The 16072-nt window shown below is 35.8% G+C and overlaps 1 long non-coding RNA gene across 1 annotated transcript; it reads right to left on the reverse strand.

Moving 5' to 3' along the window:
* Positions 1-11013: 11013 nt before the first annotated feature.
* LOC103698078 lies at positions 11014-15352 on the reverse strand. Its single transcript, XR_602649.4, has 2 exons — positions 15245-15352; positions 11014-11475 (listed from the first exon to the last, which is right to left on the reverse strand). It is a non-coding gene; the product is annotated as an uncharacterized LOC103698078 (long non-coding RNA).
* Positions 15353-16072: the final 720 nt, after the last annotated feature.

The following is a 16072-nucleotide window of genomic DNA, read 5'->3' on the forward strand; positions in this document are numbered from 1 at the left end:
AATTAAAGTGCATCCCTCGACTGGGAGTCGACTCGACTTAACCCGGAGTCGACTCGCCAACTTCTGGAGCTGACCTGGCAATTTTGGAGTCGGCTCATCCACTGAAGTCCGTGGATCCAATTTTGAATTTTGTCCACTCGAGTCGACTCGACTGTCCTGGGAGTCGACTCGAATCTCAGAGCCCGAACTCCCGATCCTCTGTCTTTTGGCTCGTCCAGTCTTGGAGTCGACTCGAACTTCCTCGGAGTCGACTCGGCTCTCAGTTTCCGAAACTCAGCCTTCTGTCATCTTGGTGTAGCGCTGCCTTGGAGTCGGCTCGAGCTGTCTGGGAGTCAACTCGAATCTCAGAGGCAGTAACTTGGTTTTCTGTCTGTTGATGGTCGCGGAGTCTCGGAGTCGACTCGTGCAATGCGGGAGTCGACTCGAATCTCAGAGTCCCAAAAATGCTCTCTGACTTTTTCCTTGTGTTCCGCTGAGAGTCGACTCTTGCTTTCTTTGGAGTCGACCTACCAACCATCGGAGTCGACTCGCATTCCACTGGAGTCGACTCGAATCTCAGACCCGAAAACTGCTCTCTGACTTTTCTGCCTGTGACTCCTAGGAGTCGACTCATACTTCTCCGGAGTCGACTCATACTTCTCCGTAGTCGACTCGAATTCCACTGGAGTCGACTCGAAGACTGTTCTTTTGAATTTTTCTTTTGATTTTACTCCTCCAATTTGAATCCTTTGAACTTTAAGCTTGGGCCAATAAATTGTAGCTTTCTTCCAACTTGAGAGCTTTGGAGGCCTTCTTGTGTTCTTCCAACTTGCTATGTTCCTTGCAAAATGAATATCTTTCTCCTTGCAACATAAACATTAGTATCTATACTTCAAGGTTTTGTGATCATCAAAATCAATCTATGAATCAATCTTTGGGTCATCAATCTCCCCCTTTTTGATGATGACAAAACTTGGAGTATATGCAATATAAAAGATATTGATTTCTAGAAGTAATACATAGCTAAGTTGCATGAAGTAGAAAACATATATATGTAAAAAAAAACATACTTCATGATAATGCTTTAGATTTAATCAGCTTAACACAATCAACATATAATTTAAGCTGATTTGTATTCAATTCAAAGCATAACGGCATATACTTAGATATTTCTCCCCCTTTTTGACAACATCAAAAAAATAGGGAAACATTAAGCACAAAGATAAGAACACTCAAATATTTCTTTCCCTTATTGTACTCTGATTGGAATGTTAAATTATTGCAAGGATATGAATCATATAACTTAAGGCAATAATATTGGAATCAGATTAGTGAGCACAGATCAGAGCCAATTAAGATAGTTTTCAAAACAGAACACATTAAATGTGATTTCAAGAAGTTTTCTAATTTGATACCATAGATAGTTTTCTAATCAAGTGTAGATGGCATCTTCCTTAGGTTAATTCAAGAAGTCCTACAAATGATATTCAAAGAAAACACGAGTGGAAATCTAACTTCTCTTCACTAAGTATGAAAGCTTGTTCATAAAAATATGAATTGGCACACAATTTAAGTTCTAAAGATCAAGTCAATTAGGACTTATTAGTGATTATCAAAATAGATTTTCTAAAAGATACTCAAGAAAATTTTACACGTTATTCTCCCCCTTTTTCATTAAATTAGAGGCTCTTAAGATTTGTAATTTGGTTCATGAGTGATGCATAAAGATATACTAACCAAATAACACGCCTCAAGGTGTATCATAAAGATTTCCAGATTTAAATTTCAGATGATACATATTGGAGAGTATTAGGATCACTTTTCATTTAGTATTCTTTCCCTCTCCTATAGATTTATGTAATTAAGTTCCATAAGACCTCTCCTTCTGAAATTTTCTTTCTCCCCCTCAATTGATCATTCCATTTAAGAGTTTAGAATCCTAAGATAATGTTCAATAAGATTGTCAATCTCAAAAAAAAAAATATTTCAGCTTATTTTCATAAGACTCAAGGTTTGAGATAAGACAACCTTTATAGAACTCATCTCAAGGAAATTAAAGCATGTCTTGCAATATAAGGAGGTCCATCAAAATCAATCCATAAATTCAAAGTATGCATCAAGATAAAGTGTCTTTGGGATAGGATATTGAATATCTAAAGCTCCCCCTCAAAAGATGCATTCTTCTTTAATCATTCTTTTCTTTGGTTGAATTTCAGAATTTAATAATAAACGTGAATAAAACTGAAATTCTATGTTATCGAGAATGTAGAGTGATCTAGAATTATTCAAAATTTATAGTATTCACTCTATATATATATATTCTGATGATAGTTTCTAAGAATGTAGGAGAGAAAAACATATAGATGATCATTGAGGTATGTGTATTTATAGAACTCAATTTCTTAATCACAGTTTTTCAGCAATGTATACATGAAGCTCAATAAATTTTTAAATATTAAATAAAGTCATATATTTTAAAAATATTTACTTGCAATCAAGATCATCGTAAGACACATCATTTGGATCAATATTAGTATACTTTGAAGATAAGAAATGATATGTTTCGGATGCGTATCGGAGCAATCAAAATAAATTCTGTTTTTTCTTACATTAAGACTTTATTTAAAAATCACATTTAGTTTAAGCTTTTATACAAAATCAGATTCTGAATTATATAGGATTTTCAATAAAGGCTTCCAAAATCATACTTTGAGATATGTATCTTCCACATTATAGCTCATCTTAAATGATTACGATTGAAAATACATATTGCAAACATATAAGAGCATATTCAGAATCTTTGTATTAAATGTTGAGTTTTGGTACAAATTATAACATTATATACCAAATTTAGGCAAGTTGAAGGATAGAACAAAATCAATTTATTTTCCCTAAATAGAGATATCCTTTCTCTTCTCCTTTTTACAAATTTATTTAACTTTCAGAATTTTTTGAGATGATTGTGAACGACAAATCTGAAATTTCTTTTCAATAATAAAATAGCTTCATATAGTATTTTAAACATTCAATCAGATTATCCAATCATGGAACATTACAACACATTGAGAACCCATAGTTTAAAGCATCATGCCACATGCAAAATATATTATGTGTTAAGTCATGCATTAAAATATTAGGAACAAGCATGTCAAGGATCAAAATCAATTCTTTTCAAATAAACTCCCCCTATTTAAATATAATTTTGCACTGATTTCATCCTTAAAGTGTGTTTTCAAGTGATTTTAAAAAAAATTGACTTGATTCTTCTTATATACTTTCATTTACTTTGTCTTTCATTTTTACTTTCTTATGCTCTATACTCTATTTGCTCCCTATCCGGTGGAGTTGGGAAGGGGCACGAGGTACTACCACTAGCCCTCCTCTTGTGCCGTCCCTAATATGCCCTACACCGAATAGTTGGGTCAAATAGTGCCGGGTACTACCACTAGCCTCCCCATTGGCACATCCCTATGATGAGCAATATAGAGGGGGTTACAATGTTTACTTCAAATTGCCCCTGTTTAAGTATAATTAATTTTGATTTTATCCCTTCCAAATGTGCCGAATATATTATGATTGTTTTGCTATTAAGATTGAAGTATTTGCCTTTTACTTAGATCTTTACTTCTCTTGAATAATGTTTATTTTCTTTTCTTTATTTCTCTTTCATTTTGTTATTCTCAAGTAATTTACATGAAAGAGCAGAATAAAGAATAATCAATTGTATCATATAGATGTATATCATGCAAACACCATTTTCATTATGCTCATGAATTCATAACTTCTCACAAGTTATTTCACATCAAAATTTTAAGCATATACTTGTGTATTTCATGGTTATGATATAGGCTAAGAAATCATTTAGTTTGGTCAAACCATGAAACAGTTTCTCAAAGTACAAGTCAGTCAATACACATATAGACATGATATAAAAAATAATTAAAGAATTTAATCATGCCATAATAAGATTTAAGTTATTGACTTTGCTCAATTAATTTATGAGAGAAGTATCTAGAATTACCAATTCATTCTGCATTCTTCAGTCAAATACCTACTAGATTTCTTATGTATGAACTTTTGCCTGAAGAAGGTCCTCTCTCTTGTTTGCATGTGAAATGTTTATTGTATCTTACGTGGAGATATCCTTCAAGTTGAGATTCTCATTTTCTTGCTCAAGGATCCTGCATTAATAACAAGCTCTTTTTCTTTCTTGAAGGAGAGTCATTAGTTTCTTCAAGATACAAACCATTCATCCATATATTTTTTTTTTAACTAGATGACTCAATATAGATATGACAATAGTTGAATATTGAGTCACTTTACTCAAGAGATTGCCTAAGTATAAGCAAGCACATATCACTTGAACTAAAGAGATAGATTCATTAACCAAGATAGTTCAAGAATAATCATGTGAGGCAATAGACAGATTTATCAAGGTCAAATGAATTTAGTTTAGATTCTATTTGCTTAAGATAATTATCAATAAGATATGTTAACTAAGTTTTAATCAACTTATCTTAAACGTTTGTTTTTATCAAAACTCAGATTAATGATCTTATTTGTTATCAATAAAATATGATTAATTAAAGTTAGATTGAAGTCTTGCACAAGGTCACATAATGAGCATCCAATCTGGGTCTACTAGCTGTATGATAAAATAATTATTCTAACATGCTTCAATACAGCTTTAATATTAGATCTACTTTGCGTATCCTTTTCAATTTCTACAAGATGGGGTCATAGCTATACCTTCTTCATGCCAATCTTCTATAAGAGTTTTCTTGTGAAATAACTTTGGTCAATGGAAGATCCCCTTTCTTGTTTGTCTTAATTTGGAGTTTGAGAGAGAAAATGTTAATTCATTCATATTTCAAACTCACTTTGCATGAGCTTAGTAAAATCTCCATATAAATTTTTATTGGTAGAACAAAAATGATGCCATCAATGAGTGCTATGAGCAAGCAAGATATCACAGATTCTTCTTTTTGATGCAAAGATTTATCACTATTTCTTTCTATCAAAAAGGTTGCTTAAGCTTTTATATCATGCTTTTGATGCTTGTTTCACATTATATATTGCTTTATCATATTTGTAATGGGTGTTTTTCAACTATGGTGGTTATTTAACTTATATCTTCTTTAATAAAATAAGTACCTAGGAGTGCATTCTACACATTCATTTGATAGAATATAAAGCTCATAAAGCAAGCAAATGATAATGGTGATCTTTACTTCTAATCATGCAAGAATCAAGATCTATTTCATCTTTTCTTGATTTAGTCTTTTAGTAGTCATCAGTTTTTCTTCATTAAGTGCATTTCTGAAAAAACTTAATTTGGTTATAATTATTAACAAGTTTTCAGATTGTTATATGTAAAATATTAACCATATACATCACTAATTTAATTTTAGTATTGAATATAAATCATTTGTCTCATAAGAATAAATGACTTGATATGTTTGCAACTAAAATCTTTTCATTGAATATTCTATATGCATTGCTTGATGAATGATATCCAAGAATAGACATATCTCTATCAGATTTGGCATTATTTTCATAAAGAAGCATATCAAGCATAACATGTACGACTGAAAAATATGAAAGATATGCAATGGTTCATTTTCCATTTTTCAGAAGATCAGAATTTTCATCAAAATAGAAATCATATGTATGACAAGCAGTGATGATAGTCTTTTAAAAATTATTTAAGTAGATGACTATCATACATAATTGTCTTTTTCATTTCTTCAAGAATTCTATTAATCCTATTTTGCTTATGGTGTCCTTGGTGCTGAAATCATTGGATTTAATATTATTTTCTGTATAACCTTTATCAGGATTTTGGTTTTCAAACACTGTGCCATGATACTCTTTATCTTCACAGTTTGGAAACCTTTATCATTTGAACCACTTTTACAAGATTTAGCAAATACAGAAAATATTTCAATTTTAATTTGCCAAGAACGCATCCAATGTAAGCTTTTGAAAACTGGGTGATGGAAACAACATCTTTAGATTTAGAAATTGATTTTTGTTTGTTTCCTTAGTTAGCATGCATAGTAAACTTTGACCTTCAGAAGATAATCTAAGTAAGCCAATGACAAGGTCTTTTGAGATTAAGTACATACTAGCATGAGTTGATTTTATATGCCAAAGATGGTTTCTTTAATCTTGGTATTCATAGTGCATATATTCAAAAGCATACCAAGTACACATTATCATATCTATGATCAATAAACAATAATTCCCATGGATAAAAGCTCTCAATCAAGCATATAGAGAATTCATAGAGTTATTCTTAACAAATTTATTAATCATTTAGCAACTTATCCAATAGTGAGTAAAGTATACTATAAAATGAAGTGATTTGATTATATTTCCAAAAATATTTTCTATATCACAAAATTGGTCAATACTTGCAATTCATATTTCAATCAAATACTAAAGCAAAAATAATGATGAAATGCAAGGTTTACTGATTTCATTATTATTATTATTATTATTTTGTTATTACTTTTCATAAGTATGTTTTAAGTTTCATTTTTTGACGTGTATCTAGAACACCCATTTGTATGAAAGTTCTATTTGTTCCATGGGTATCTTGGCCACACCTATGTCTACATCCTCATTTTCTCATTTTGGGTACCCAAGCTTGCTTGAGTCCTTGAGAGTTAGGACATATGATTCCTTTTGGAACCCATATTTGTTTAATAGTAATAACTTTACCATTTGATTTAATTATACTAGAACGATAGGTAAAGTTGTTTATGCCCATCCTTTTCATTTTTGAAATAAGTTATCTTATTTAATGGTTTGCTTGGTAAATTGATAACCTTTTTCTCTAGAGATTTATGGCTAAGTGAAGGAGTCAAGCTAAATTTTGATTTATCAAAATCAGCATGTTGGCTTTCAAACATCATTTTTAATCTTTCTGAGCTTACGGTGAATTTGTTATAACAAGATTTTAATTGATTAATTTCTTCGCTTAAGTTTTGATTTTCTTTAATTAAACTATGATTTTTCTGAATCAATTCTTCAGAAAATGACCTTAAGCTTTCATTTTCAGAATTTAGTTTCTCTTGTATTTCATCATTAGAAAATTTTTCTTGAAAATTATTTGATGTAAGAGTAGATTCAGTTTTTACCTTGTCTTCTTGTGCCATAAAGCACAAGTTAGTTACCTCTCGTAGTTCCTTGGAGCTAATATCATCATTGTTGCTCCTAACTTTTATTTTCTTGCTAGACTCTTTCTTGGTCAAGGCTTTCTTCCTTTTATCTCTTTCTTCCTTTCTTCTTGCTTCCTCTTCTTCTTTGTCTTTAGGAAGCTGATTTGCCTCGGGAGTGACTCGGACCTTATTGGAGTCGACTCGGTGAACTTGAGAGTCGACTCTGAGCTACTTGGAGTCGACTCGACTGAGGGAGATTCATCACCCTTTTCTGCAGTCTCATTGTTAGTATATAATTGAAGCATATGAGAGATAATCTGAGATTTATCATAAATATTTTCTAAAGTATCCCAGATCTCCTTAGCAGATAAGCATGCAGAAATTTCATTAAACTTTGTTTCTTGAATAGCACAATATAATATGTTCATAGCATTAACATTTAATTGTGCTAAGTCCTTCTCATTAATATGAGAGAGTGTGTGAAGGTCATTTATTATGATTTTCCATAGATAATAGTTTTGTGATTGAATGAAAATGCGCATGCGTATTTTCCAATGTGGGTAGTTTATACCATTAAACAGTGGAGGTGTATCAATTGATTGTCCTTCTCCTAGAAAACTATCTATTTGAGTTGTCATGATCTTTGGCTCTAGTCGGTCAAGACTACAAATAATATTTGAGCACCTGCTCTGATACCACTTGTTGCCCAAGGTGACAACCCAAGAGGGGGGTGAATTGGGTCTTTTTAAAAACTTTTAAACTACTTCTAATCTTTTAGATTAATTATGCTAAGTTGTATGGATGCTTAGTGAAGCTTAACCTTAGCAAGAGTATGATTCTAATCTAATAACTATTAAGCAGCGGGTTCAATAAAAAGATTAGTCTAATTTTGCCCTAGTATGGCTATTCAATTTAATGATTGAGTAAATTGATTATGCTTGCAACTAAAGGATGCACGAAGAAGAGTTAAGCAAGCTTAATATCTAAGTAAGTGAGTGAGGAGGTCAGTCAACAAAGAGCATCACAAACACAACAAAAATATAGTGGTTCGGTGCATCCCAGCACCTACATCCACTCCCCAAGACCTCTTGGGAATTTCACTATAATCTTACAGATTACAGCCGGTTGTTTTACAAGCTCACAACCCAACTTGTTGTTTTACGAGGTCACAACGAACTCGGGTCGGTTTTTCCAGGCTCACCGACTAGAACCAACCCGATTGTTTTCCCGGGATCACAATCAAACCCTTACACGTTGGTTTTACCCTCGGCTCACCAACAAACCTAAACTCCGTTGGTTTTCCCTTTGGCTCACCAACAAACTAAACCCCGTTGGTTTTCTCTTTGCCTCACCAACAAACCTTACACCGTTGGTTTTCCCCTTTGGCTCACCAACAAACCTTAACCCCTTGATTCAATCCCGTGATTGAATCAAGTTACAAGATAATAAAACAAAGTTGAAAACAAATCAAAGCTTCTTAACAAGCAAATATAACAATATAAACAAATAGAGTAAAGTGAAGTCCTCAAACGAGTTGTGAAGATGAAGGAGCTCGACTTCTTCTTTACTTGACCCTCTTCTGATTTGGCACGAAGTAGAGGATCACTGAGGTAGCACACTGATGGAGAGGAAGCTTTGGGATTCACTTGGAAGCTCTTCTTCTCTCTATTTCTCTTTGGATGGCCCTTTTTGTGCTTATGGGAGATTTCCCTTGTAATCTCTTTCCTAAATGTTTTCTCCCACTTCCATGCTGTCTCCCCTAGCTCTCCTCTTGTTTTTATAGCTTTAGATGGCGTGGAGACAAGAATATAGCCGTTAGAGACAAAAATAGAGCCGTTGGAACCAGTCTGCACCTCCTGACATATGACCGTTGGATCGGAGTCGACTCGCTGCGATCAGGAGTGACTCGCCTGTTGCAGGAGTCGGCTCGTGCTTTACTGGAGACGACTCGGCCACTGTTCCAAATTTGAATTAAAGTGCATCCCTCGACTGGGAGTCGACTCGACTTAACCCGAAGTCGACTCGCCAACTTCTGGAGCTGACCTGCAATTTTGGAGTCGGCTCATCCACTGAAGTCCGTGGATCCAATTTTGAATTTTGTCCACTCGAGTCGACTCGACTGTCCTGGAGTCGACTCGAATCTCAGAGCCGAACTCCCGATCCTCTGTCTTTTGGCTCGTCCAGTCTTGGAGTCGACTCGAACTTCCCCGGAGTCGACTCGGCTCTCAGTTTCCGAAACTCAGCCTTCTGTCATCTTGGTGTAGCGCTGCCTTGGAGTCGGCTCGAGCTGTCTGGGAGTCGACTCGAATCCTCAGAGGCAGTAACTTGGTTTCTCTGTCTGTTGATGGTCGCGGAGTCTCGGAGTCGACTCGTGCAATGCGGGAGGTCGACTCGAATCTCAGAGTCCCAAAAATGCTCCTCTGACTTTTTCCTTGTGTTCCGCTGAGAGTCGACTCTTGCTTTCTTTTGAGTCGACCTACCAACCATCGGAGTCGACTCGCGTTCCACTGGAGTCGACTCGAATCTCAGACCCGAAAACTGCTCTCTGACTTTTCTGCCTGTGACTCCTAGGAGTCGACTCATACTTCTCCGGAAGTCGACTCATACTTCTCCGGAGTCGACTCGAATTCCACTGGAGTCGACTCGAAGACTGTTCTTTTGAATTTTTCTTTTGATTTTACTCCTCCAATTTGAATCCTTTGAACTTTAAGCTTGGGCCAATAAATTGTAGCTTTCTTCCAACTTGAGAGCTTTGGAGGCTTCTTGTGTTCTTCCCAACTTGCTATGTTCCTTGCAAAATGAATATCTTTCTCCTTGCAACATAAACATTAGTATCTATACTTCAAGGTTTGTGATCATCAAAATCAATCTATGAATCAATCTTTGGGTCATCAATATCGTAATTTATCCTATATATCCCCGTATCTTTTTTTCTAGGGATAGATCTTTCTCATGGATGATGTCCTTTGTTCCAACCAAAACTCAACTAGTAGCACCCATTTGAATCCATTCCTACAGATAGAAGAATAGATTCATTTATTTATTTCTAGAGTTAGCTTCTGCTCGTATAACTCATCCACGACCCTTGAGGCACTCCGATGATCACCGGGTTGTTTTCGCCAATCACTGTCCTAATTCCTTCCTCGTGATTGTGCTTCCAAAACCCTTGTTGTGCACCCCAATCGACGTCTCGCCGGAGTTAGTACCCAATGCTGCCACCATCGCCCAAACTCTCCCAATCGGGCCAACCATCGCCCAACTCACCCCTGATCGGGCCATCATCGCCGACCGAGTTCTCATGAAGAGCGCACTGGATTACACCACATAACCCCCTGTATCCCACCCTGTTTTCCTTCATTTCAGTTTCCGGTTACCGATGTCGCTGCCATATACCGTGGGGACCTCCGTGTTTGACAGGATGCCGAAGCTCTAGTCGCCGGCCAGCGGAACACAAACATCTCCCCAGTCCGAAGCACCAGAATGAGGAGCTTGTTGGAATCAACCACGCTTTAATGACAAATAAAAGCTCTGCTGACGAGACTGCATGTAGGGTGTCTTAGTGCCCCTAGAAGCCCATTGTAACACTTCTTACTGAGTATATGATGGTACCCTTGGTGACCTTAAATGGCACATCTTCAGAGGTACCCAAGAGGACATGTCTTAGATCTTGGTAAAATACATAGGAACAAATAATCAAGGGTTTGGACTTGGTCCGAATTTATCAATAACTAGTAATGCAAGCCAGCAAAAAAGCAGTGATTCTCTATTGTTCATGTCGAGCAATCTTAATTTTGAAGTATCATTCACACTCTCTTGAAAGCCAGATATTATCATATACAGCTTCCCTGCAAATAATACTGGTAAAGTATTTAGGGAAGACTTAAGGATCAATTGCTGATTTATGTCATATGAAATGAGTTTTAATAAACTGATGTCGACTCGAAAAAGGTCGACCATCGATGAAAAGAAACCTGCTCTCCAATCTAAGAGAAACCAGTCGCAGATACTGTCTAAACAATAAACAAAAAAGTCCATTAGCGACATGTTCAAAATTGTTTGGAAAACTTCTCATCATCACCCACTGTATGAATTGACAACTAAATCATATCTTCTCTCTTCAGAATCCAAGGCGAGTCATATTTTCTTATGGTCATATTTCAATGTAATAGCCTATTTTGTTCCTGATTTAGGTTTGAAGTTTGTCAACTTCTGGTTCTCCGAACACATGCATACTGTTGTTGTCTGTATTCAGAGATTGGATTAGAGACATGATGAAGGCTTGCCATTCAACTGAACCAGAACCAGAAACCATCGAGAGGAATATCATTCCCTGCAGGATCAGTTAGCAGAGGGAAAAGTTTTAGCCGGAATAAATATATAAACCTAACTTGCATTGGAGCAAGCTATGACGCCAACAAAACCATGGTCAGATGCAGTCCTAGCAAGCTTCAAGTTTAATCTCTTGATGATAATATTCAGGCTACCGCAATATTAGAAAAGAATCAGGTAATGTTTTTATAAGTGGTCTCTTTGGCTTCTTTGCAACAATTTTTTACCAAAAAGAAGAAGTAACAAGAAGGGATCAATGAACAGAAAAGCATGACAGAGATGAAAAAGCTGATGTGGAGGTCTTATAGAAGAGGGGGAGAGAATAAGGAAAACTATCACAAAAATAAACCTTGATAATACTGCTCTTTAGTTGATTGAGATAACTGCCTTGATACCTTATCCTGCCCATAAAGAGATACTGCTAAGTTAAAAGAAAGAGAGACTTTCAATGAAACTAATGACTGTCTTATGGTGACATCTAAATGGAATTGTGAAAATCAACAAGAACATATCCACTTAAAAACATTACACTGTTCATGATTGACAGAATATCTAGGGTGATTAAGGACTATGGAATCCAATGATATCAGGGTCCCCAGCATGTAGGCTGAGGAGGGTAGAAAAGAGAATTGCAAGCACCTAGGCATGCATTGGATGCCACGTGTTTGGATAGGATGTTGAATGATTGGTGATGGTATCAGACAGGCTATACTTGGGTATTTAGAAGCTCTGATGCAGTGCAAAGAGATGAAACACTCAAGAAGACGCTTATCTATTATTCCAGTATTTGCTTGTCCAATGGCCCCATGGACAGGCAAATTTTAATGGTTCCATTTTTAACATTTTTTTTCTTTACAAGGTTATGTTGATTCTTGCTAGTATAAGTTCATGTGGATGGCTTGGACTCTAACTTGAAATGGAGGATGACTGCATCCTTCCAGGGGAAAAAAATATGAAGACTGGAGACTCTACCCACCACTATGGAGGAGGTGAGGCTACTGAGTCTTTCACATAGCTACGCAGGTGGCATTTGGCTCCATGGGGAGCTAGCCCTGCCCAAGGAAGACTTTGAGAGGGAATACCTCTTGTCCTGACACAAAATGTCATCATGGACTTGGACCCTGGAGGCTAGAACGTATAGCATATCTTGGATGGAAACCTTTAACACCTCTAATCAAAAGAAAACATGAACCTTGGTTTCCTTCCTCTCATTTTTAAAAGACTGATATGCAGTCTCCTATTTTCGAGGTAATCGACATACTCTTTCCGCCCTTCACTTTTGTTGTTGCTACTAGTAAGGTAGAACCTTGTCATTTCTATCAACAAAGAAATAATTCAGACAAATGCTACCATGCATGATCAGTTGGTCTAAGGTTATTTTCTAGTTTTGGCCTTGTACTGAGTCTGCCCTCTTGTTCCCTTTTTTACTTTTCTGGAGAAACTATATCTGCCCTTATTAGGACCTAAAACTCTACAGCTAAATCCCAACACATTGCACGACACCGACATGAGGTATCCAGTACCAACACCCTAATCCCAGCGGACAAGCCGACAACTTGGTTAGTCTTCCCCAACGAAGCATGGACCAAGTATTGGTGATACCATCATGCAGATTAAATGCACCAAGTGTAGGAGGCATCACTGTATGGATCAATTGCCCTTTGTCATATTGATGAGATATCCTTTCTTCAACATTGAATTACTTACAGTTTGCCATTTGCCATTTTCTACTCAATCCGGGACCTTTTTAGATTGGTTCAGCCTAATTTTCTTTGTTTTTCCTTCAACATTACAAATTTGTATTTGACTTAGCTCAACATAGGCCCACCCTTACTGAATTTTAGTTTCAAACACAATTTCCTACAAGAATAATATGAATCCTACCAAAGAAAAGAATCATATGATACAAGCAGCTGGTACCAGGCCGAGAAGGCAAGAAAACTGACAATGTGACGCAAGGCGAGCAAGTTAAAAAGGCCATAAGATGGCTAATGGCTCTAAATGTGTACTTGATGAGGACAGCCATATGATCCATTAGGGTTAACCCACACCAACTAACCTTCTGAGGTTGTAGCATTAGGCTTGCTATGTCAAGCAATCACCGTTGGCGACACCAATTTACATACATATCCATTTCTTCTACATATCCATTCATAGAAATATCTGAGATCAGTATAATGATAATTCACAACTGATTGATATTAATCACTTAAAAAGAAGCATAAAACTATAGTGTAGTACTCAAGTACTATGTAGCACATCCATTCATAAAACAAGACAGTCTGCTCACTAACTTGAATTTGCAAGCTAAGCCTATACAGTGAGCTTATGGATATCAGACTTTAACATATAAAGGCAAAGCACTGAAAAAAAGCATTGATATAGTGTACTGAGATGGCGTATCCTTGTAACTCAGCCTTATATATCAATATACTAGTGGATACGTAGGTATGCAGTGTCAATGTTCTTCAGCAATATCAGTGAACAAACTTAATGTCCCCAAACACAATCAAAATGCAAAAATGACAGAACCAAACTCATAATAATATTATCCACATGGCCAATGAGAGAGATCTCTGTATTAACCTTCCAGAACAACCACCGAATGCAACAATTCGCTCTTGAGATGATACTCACCGGAAATGAAGAAGAAAGCTAAGGATGAGCAGGTCTCGGCTACCATGACATCTCCTAATATCTGAAATTTTATCTACTTGGATGGATTGCTTTGCAGCTATTCCTTCTGAAAAACTATTTCTGTATGAGTCTTTTAAATCTTTACTGACAAAGATTTTTCTCTTTTTGTTTTTGTTGAATTATTTTACTTATATAGCTACTGGGTTTCTGCTCGATATTTGCCTGCAATATATGATCAGCTTTGAAATATTCAGCTACACAGAGTGTCATATGAATCTCAGATCAGCCTTAGATCATAGGCAGGCTTTCGGTGGAAACTCAGTTTGTGCTTTACAGCAGTTGTATCAATTTGTCTCCCATCTTGACGCAGGGAAGAACACCAAACCTTAGTTGAAATAAAACATCTCTTCAGAGCACAGAAAATAGTGGACAGCCGCCATCTGCCTTTCTATTTCACTTAGATACACCTCTATGTATTTTGTGTTTGGAATCTTAGCACGCACTCTTGGTAGATGCCATGGTAATAGTTCCTAAGCTGGATGACAAGGCTGTCAAAATTTTAATATTGTTTATCCCTATCCGTATTGTTTATCTCCTCATTGTTTAATAGTACTGAAGATGAATTCAGATATCCATCTGAAACATATAGCCATAAGTGACCAAAAAAAAAAACTCAGAAGAAAGATGTTGACTTCAAGAAAACAAGTTATCAATACCAAAATCGTATTGGTGATTCAAGGATGATCCCGCATCGGCTCTCGAAGAAAAATTACTCTTAACAACTAGCCAAAAAGCTTAATCTTGAGATCGATACCAGGACAACAGCAATCACTCATCTTTGAGAACGTCTCAAAGGAGCACGATGCCACTCAACTACAAGACCAACCCAACATCCATAACTTACCCAGAAATCATGCACCGATTCATCTAAAACAACATGAAATCATCTCGAAACACAAGCATCTGACTATTTCGGATAAATAAAACGGGAACAAAGGCAGAACAATCTGAAAAAATTCTTTCAAAAAAAAAAGAACAATCCGAAAGAAACCTTGAGATCAAGAATTTGAAAGAAATAGATTGGAATCTCAAACACGTAAATAACCGGAGAGAAATTAAGAAAGAAACAATACCTCAATCGTGTGGGAAGGGTGGGAGCCAAGGCTGATTAGGGTTCTTTCGTGCAATAGGGTTCCTGAGAGCTCCAGAGGCGCTCTCCTCCTTCCGTTCGCCTGATTTAGTTCTTTTCTTGCATTATTTTTTAAAGGGCATAACTGTGATTATACAATTTGTTGTGGGCGTTTTGGCCAGAAGGTTAAATTTCATATCCCCCACGACCTTTCGGACGGTGCGAGGAAGTATTTTTTTTTGAAATAAACACCCAAAATAAACCCTTACAGCATTCTGGTAAGACAAAAATAGCTTTTATTTTTTTATCAAATATTACTATAACAATCTAAAATATTTTTGAATAACTAAATAGTACTTTTTGATCTCCTAGTAGCTCAGCCTAATGGGGCATAGTAGTTAGATCCATGTACAGCAATAGTACTTGTAGTAGAGTTGTAGATGACTTTTCTATTGTTGCTTAAAAGATGATATGGATGCCTAATAACATCTTTTTGTTCCCACTTTCTAATTACCACATAAAGATGTGTCGATCATGTTCAGTTTCTAAATAGTTTTTCCCTGCACATATTATCTATTTAAAGGTGCTTGATTTGACATCATCCCCTAACATGTCTATTAAGGCATTTTGCATTGTATTCTCTGTTAACATTTGCTATCTTTTCTTTTTTTTTTCTTTCTTTTTTCCTTTTGTGGGTGCATCAACGTTCATATTAGTATAATAATATTAGACCAAAACAATATTTTGTACTAATACTTTTTATGGCAATATTATTAACAATAATCTTAGATCTTTTATCATAATATTATATTAAATATTGATATAATATTAT

This window comes from Phoenix dactylifera, chromosome 1 (assembly GCF_009389715.1).
Source record: "Phoenix dactylifera cultivar Barhee BC4 chromosome 1, palm_55x_up_171113_PBpolish2nd_filt_p, whole genome shotgun sequence".
NCBI classification, from domain to species: Eukaryota; Viridiplantae; Streptophyta; class Magnoliopsida; order Arecales; family Arecaceae; genus Phoenix; species Phoenix dactylifera.